This window comes from Onychostoma macrolepis, chromosome 03 (genome assembly GCF_012432095.1).
Source record: "Onychostoma macrolepis isolate SWU-2019 chromosome 03, ASM1243209v1, whole genome shotgun sequence".
Lineage (NCBI taxonomy): Eukaryota > Metazoa > Chordata > Actinopteri > Cypriniformes > Cyprinidae > Onychostoma > Onychostoma macrolepis.
Window position 1 is genome coordinate 11,662,548 of NC_081157.1, and position 6,019 is coordinate 11,668,566.

Genomic DNA, 6,019 nt, shown 5'->3' on the forward strand with positions numbered 1-6,019 from the left:
TGTAGGTGCTGTTTGACAATTTTTTTTTTAAGGTTTTCTGACCCTGAGACTCAACTATTTTCTGCAATTCTCCAGCTGTGATCCTTGGAGAGTCTTTAGCCACTCAAACTCTCCTTCTCACCGTGCATTGGGACGATATAGACACACGTCCTCTTCCAGGCAGTTTCGTAGCATTTTATGTTGATTGGAAATTCTTAATTATTGCCCCGATGGTGTAAATTGGAATTTTCACTTTTCTAGCTCTTTTCTTAAAGCCACTTCACTAATTTGTGAAGCTCAATTATCTTTTGCTACACATCAGAAATATATTCTTTGGTTTTTCTCATTGTGATGGATGATTAAGGGAATTTGGGCTTTGTTTTCCCTCGTATTTATATTTCTGTGAAACAGGAAGCCATGGCTGGATAATTTCATGTTCAAAATCACCCTGGAGTGCTCAAAATTGTGAATATGAATAGGAATATACTTCAGAGATATTTTACTCATAAGAATTTCTAGGGGTGCGAAAAATTGTGTCCAACATGCATTAGAGAAAAATTTTTATTTCATAATGATATTTCCCCCCATTTTAAATTCTTATTATCCAATGAAAGGTTAGATTCTTGTGAATTTTTAAAAAATAAAATATCAAAAGGATTAACAATGTAGATTAATTTTCACAGCCGCCTTTGATCATATTTACCAAGGGTGCTGATATTTTTGGCCATGACTGTATATGTGAAATTTTAGCTCAGAATAGCCCACAAATACATTTTTATAGCTTGTTAAAATTGTCACTTTTAGGGTATGAGCCCAAATGCGCTGATTTTGAGTATCTTGCTTTAAATGCAAATGAACTTCAAGCGCTCAAGCTTCATATGCAACTTTTAAATACCACATTCCTATTCTCGATCATTCTGGTAGCACTTGAAGGCAGCATCAGTGAAAACAGGCAGAGACAATGATAGCTTTAGCAATTAGCCTTTCAGTGTGCCAAGAAGCTCTTTCAGAAGGGCAATTTGGAAAACAAACGTGTGATACTTACTTTGCGTCTGGAGCTGACATTCGAGCACAAAGTGGGATATTTCCTTTGAAAATTAAATTAGTGCATCCCAAAACACAACACTTGTAAACACAACACTCTTTGGCACTGACATTGTATATATATCCAGTAATGGCGGACTGCAGCTTCTCACTCAGGGCTGATATTGAGCTGTAATGAATCTATTGTAGAGTTTTACATTTTTAGCACAAATATCAGGGCATGTGAAAACATCTCAAGGGCCCCAAAATGACCTCAGACCCCAGAGGGTTAAAGGGCACCTATTATGCCCCTTTTTACAAGATGCAATATTGGCCTTGGGTGTCCCAAGAATGTGTCTGTGAAGTTTCAGCTCAAAATACCCCACAGATCATTTATTATAACAGCTGATTTGGAGCATCTTCAGAAGAGGGCGTCGCGTATACATCTCTCTGCATTGCATATATATAACAATAAACAGCCGGTAGAAGCAACATAACTGAGAGCAAGACAACCGGTGTTTAGCCGTACATAAATGCACTGAAAGTGGGACGAAACAGCGCAATGTTACAGAGCTCGCACTGCGTTGACCTGTCATCGGATCAATGGAACGAGCCGCGCTACCAAACGAATCTCGTGCTACGAACGGCGCGAAATAATCTCACAAGCGCGGCGCTGATCAGTTAAAAATACTCAATGTATGCATACAAATACGGTTAAAACGCTAAGCACTATAACGACATGACATTCACAAAGGAGTCTGGAGTGATAAATGTATTTAGGTAGATTTTAAGGCGCATTACCTTGAAAAAGGAAAGTAATCCACAGCGTCCTCAGCAGCTCAGATGTTGGAAGAAAATGAAGACTCTTATGTTCAGTCTTGCATCCAAACACAGAGCATCGGGATTGCTTACGAGACATTGTTGACATTACAGCTGCTCGAGCATGGAGAAAATGGAGGACAGCGTAACTGCGGAGGGAGGAAACTATAGCAATGCAGGGCTGTCAATCAACCCCTGTGGCCCGGCCCTCCGAAATGTGACGTCACACTGCGGTAAGAATCAAAATGGCAGGCCTAGTGAGACTGACTTGATTTAAAGGGGATTAAAAAATGAGGAGTGGGTGGATTTTTATTATTGTAGGGTGGTTGTGTTCACACACTGCCAACACACATTTATGTCCAAACACCATGTAAAAGTGGATTTTGCATAATAGGTGCCCTTTAAAACTGTGCATGCAAAGAACATGTCTCTGAAATGGTTTTCAAAACTGTCCTGGAGCATCCTTAGCACTGTCTCCCTCATCTAACACACTCGATTCAACTCGTCAGCTCATTAGTATAAGGGGACTGAAATGGGTCAAAAAAGGTAGAGTTGAGAGAAAATAGGATGCGTGTCAGATCCGCGTCATGTTCAGCAGTGGCAGCTCTTAAAGAAATAGCAGCCAATAACCAGCTGCTGTGATGTCCGTTCATCAAGAACAAAAGAAAAAAGAGGAAATCAAAAACTTTTATAGTTTTAAGGATTCATGTGCATTTAGTTTAGAATGTAGAGTTTGATAACTTTATTCAATATTTCTGCTGAGGGGCACAAGTAGATAAATATGACGTAGTATAATGGGTTTATGTGAAGATTGTTTTAAGTTCACTTAAATTAGAAGTTATTTTTAAAGTCTTATAAATGTTAAAATTGATAGCTCTTAATTATAATGTAAAGTTGAATGGCTATTGTAAATGGTTAAATATTAGGGGGAAACTTTTTTTTTTTAGCGAAATCAGTATTAATTGGTATCAGTGATAAAAAATAAAGATGCCATTAAACAAATATTAAAAATATGCTGTCTTTGTTGTTCGTACATTAATTTGAAGATTGAATGTGAAATTATTGCAATATAAAAGTATATTTAAAAACTTTAATGTTAGATGGGATTAATTACGATTAATTTCAGAAAAATGTGATTAATTAGTTAATTTTTTTAATTGATTGACAGCACTAATATATATATATATATATATATATATATATATATATATATATATATATATATATATATATATATATATATATACATACACACACACACACACACACACACACACACACACAGTGGGGAAAAATTATTTGATCCCCTGCTGATTTTGTACGTTTGCCCACTGACAAAGAAATGATCAGTCTATAATTTTAATGGTAGGTAACAAAAAAAAAAATCAGAAAAACGTATTTCAAAAAAGTTATAAATTGATTTGCATTTTAATGAGTCAAACAAGTATTTGACCCCTTTGCAAAACATGACTTGGTACTTGGTGGCAAAACCCTTGTTGACAATCACAGAGGTCAGACGTTTCTTGTAGTTGGCCACCAGGTTTGCACACATCTCAGGAGGGATTTTGTCCAACTCCTCTTTGCAGATCCTCTCCAAGTCATTAAGGTTTCGAGGCTGACATTTGGCAACTCAAACCTTCAGCTCCCTCCACAGATTTGTTTATGGGATTAAGGTCTGGAGACTGACTAGGCTACTCCAGGACCTTAATGTGCTGCTTCTTGAGCCACTCCTTTGTTGCCTTGGCCGTGTGTTTTGGGTCATTGTCATGCTGGAATACCCAGCTGGAATATCCACGACCCATTTTCAATGCCCTGGCCCTGATGGTACATGACCCCATCCATCGTCCCTTTGATGTGGTGCAGTTGTCCTGTCCCCTTAGCAGAAAAACATCCCCAAAGCATAATGTTTCCACCTCCATGTTTGACGGTGGGGATGGTGTTCTTGGGGTCATAAGCAGAATTCCTCCTCCAAACACGGCGAGTTGAGTTGATTCCAAAGAGAGAGGTGAGATCTTGCATGGAGCCCCAGACCGGGGGAGATTGACAGTTATTTTGTGTTTCTTCCATTTCTTCCATTTGGAATTTCCCACCCTGTCCACAGCTACCAGCTCTACTTCCTGAGAACAACAGGAAGCATTGTAGGATGCCACAGTCATATTTGTGCCATCTGAACTCATCACATAACTGAAGCTGAGAGAGCCATAGCCATGACTGAGGGACACACCGACTATGCCTGTACCATTTCCATCCGTCAAGTTGGCAGAAAGTTCCCATGATGCTTTGCTGCATTCCACTGGACAGTCAGCTTTGATGCTCACTACCTGACAGACAGCGGTCTGTCTCGTATTTTCTTTATGACCGCGAAAAGAGCTAAAACTACTCCATGAGTTTTGATTGTACATATAAGAATAAGGTATCGTTTGAAACTGCAAAGGGTCTACTTTTATTTGTGTATAGTCATAATAACAACGAAACAATGTGCTTTTAAAAAATAAAGAAAATAAACAGGGTGCGTTCTCTGCCGGCTCTGTCTCTGTCACCTCTCTTCACAGACGCATAAATAAAACAACATAAATCTCCGCAAATACTCGCCTCAAATACATGAGAAATATGTGCATAGAAAGCTTGAAATGTCTACTTTTTAAATGAAGTAAGTCACGTCCAAAACAAATATTCTCTGTTAAAGTAATCCGTATGAAACCAACGCGATGTCCAGTTTTCCCGTCTCAACTCATATCTAGTGCGGTCACGCCCATGCGCCGATCTCGCTTTTCAAATTCAAATTCAAACATCCACGTGAGGCGCACGCGAATGTAAACGCCCACATCGCCTCCGTGTGAACAAACAAAGTCCTTCCAAACAAAGAACAAAGTTCATCCTGTGGTGTGATTATTATGTGTTTGTTACGGGGCTCTTTAAGAGAAAGGGGCGGGGCGGAGCGGAGAGAAAGGGAATGAGGGGAAATAAAGAGGCATCAGCAAATGAGTCAACACGTTGAATGGAACTGCTCTTTTTTGTTTAATAACGCGACATCCCGGCTACTTTCTGTTTCTGGAAGATGTAGGATCAGAACGAGTCAGACAAACTAAGATTCGATCAGAACATCGAAACATGAGGAGCCGAAATTCCAGAAAGCCCAACAGGACTCATAAATCTGTCCACCAACAAGTCTCTTTCACAGAACGGTTTGCAACATTAAGACAAAAGAACACTTATTGATAAGTCCAACGCAGGAAGGAGATCGTCAAATTTGGGGTAAATAATCAAGATTAATTGTCAAAGAGATGGCCATCACATGTGTTCCACGAGAGAAATCACAAGCTTCTTTAGATTGACTTTTCCCACACACATACAAGACAAAGACTCAGACTGAAATCCTTCTGTCCAAAGAACATGTCTTTTGGTCTCCACAGAACTACACAGAGACTTTCTTTTTCATATGCATATAAAATCATCCTAAAAGGACATTGCTAGGCATAACACAATCTAATGTGTGGGTTACATACATAATATAATCATGTTTTAAGCACGTGTTATGTATGTCTTTTTAATAACTATTGAATGACTTTAAGGTTTATTCGTGTTTGGTATGTATGAGCTTGACAATTCTAGCTTGAAACGTTTCTTCCAATTGTTTCTTTGTCAAATGTATCATATTCTGGTTATAGAAATCACATCCAAAAGTGTACTTTGCAAGAGTGTGTAAGATTCAGACCATGTGACTGATAACATGCTGATTTATGATGGAAGGAACAACCCTAGCTAAGATAATAGCCTATCTAATTGGTCAAGACACCAGATGGGATGTGTCCAGAAGCCGAGTTTAAGAACTCAGGACACCATCAAACCTTCCTTTCTCGCCCTTCTCTCTTCTCGCCACCGCGTTTTGACGCTGTTTTTTAGCGCTCTTTGAGCGTGCTCTGGCCTACAGGCTAGTTGCTACTTAACACCACGATGAGAGGAAAAACCACCTAGTCTCGTTACTCATTTTTATTCTTTTACTTTAGTTTCTTTTCTTTCCGTTGAGTCTCGTGTTCAAAAGTTAAGTTTGCCGCAAAGTCCAGCTCCGACTGCACCTGCTTCAAACTTCAACCAGCAACTGACTCCAAGACCATCCTCAGCCAATGCCCAACCATTGGCTTCCCAAGACATCACTTCAAAGACTACTGAACTTCCAGCCAATCACCAACTCGGGAAA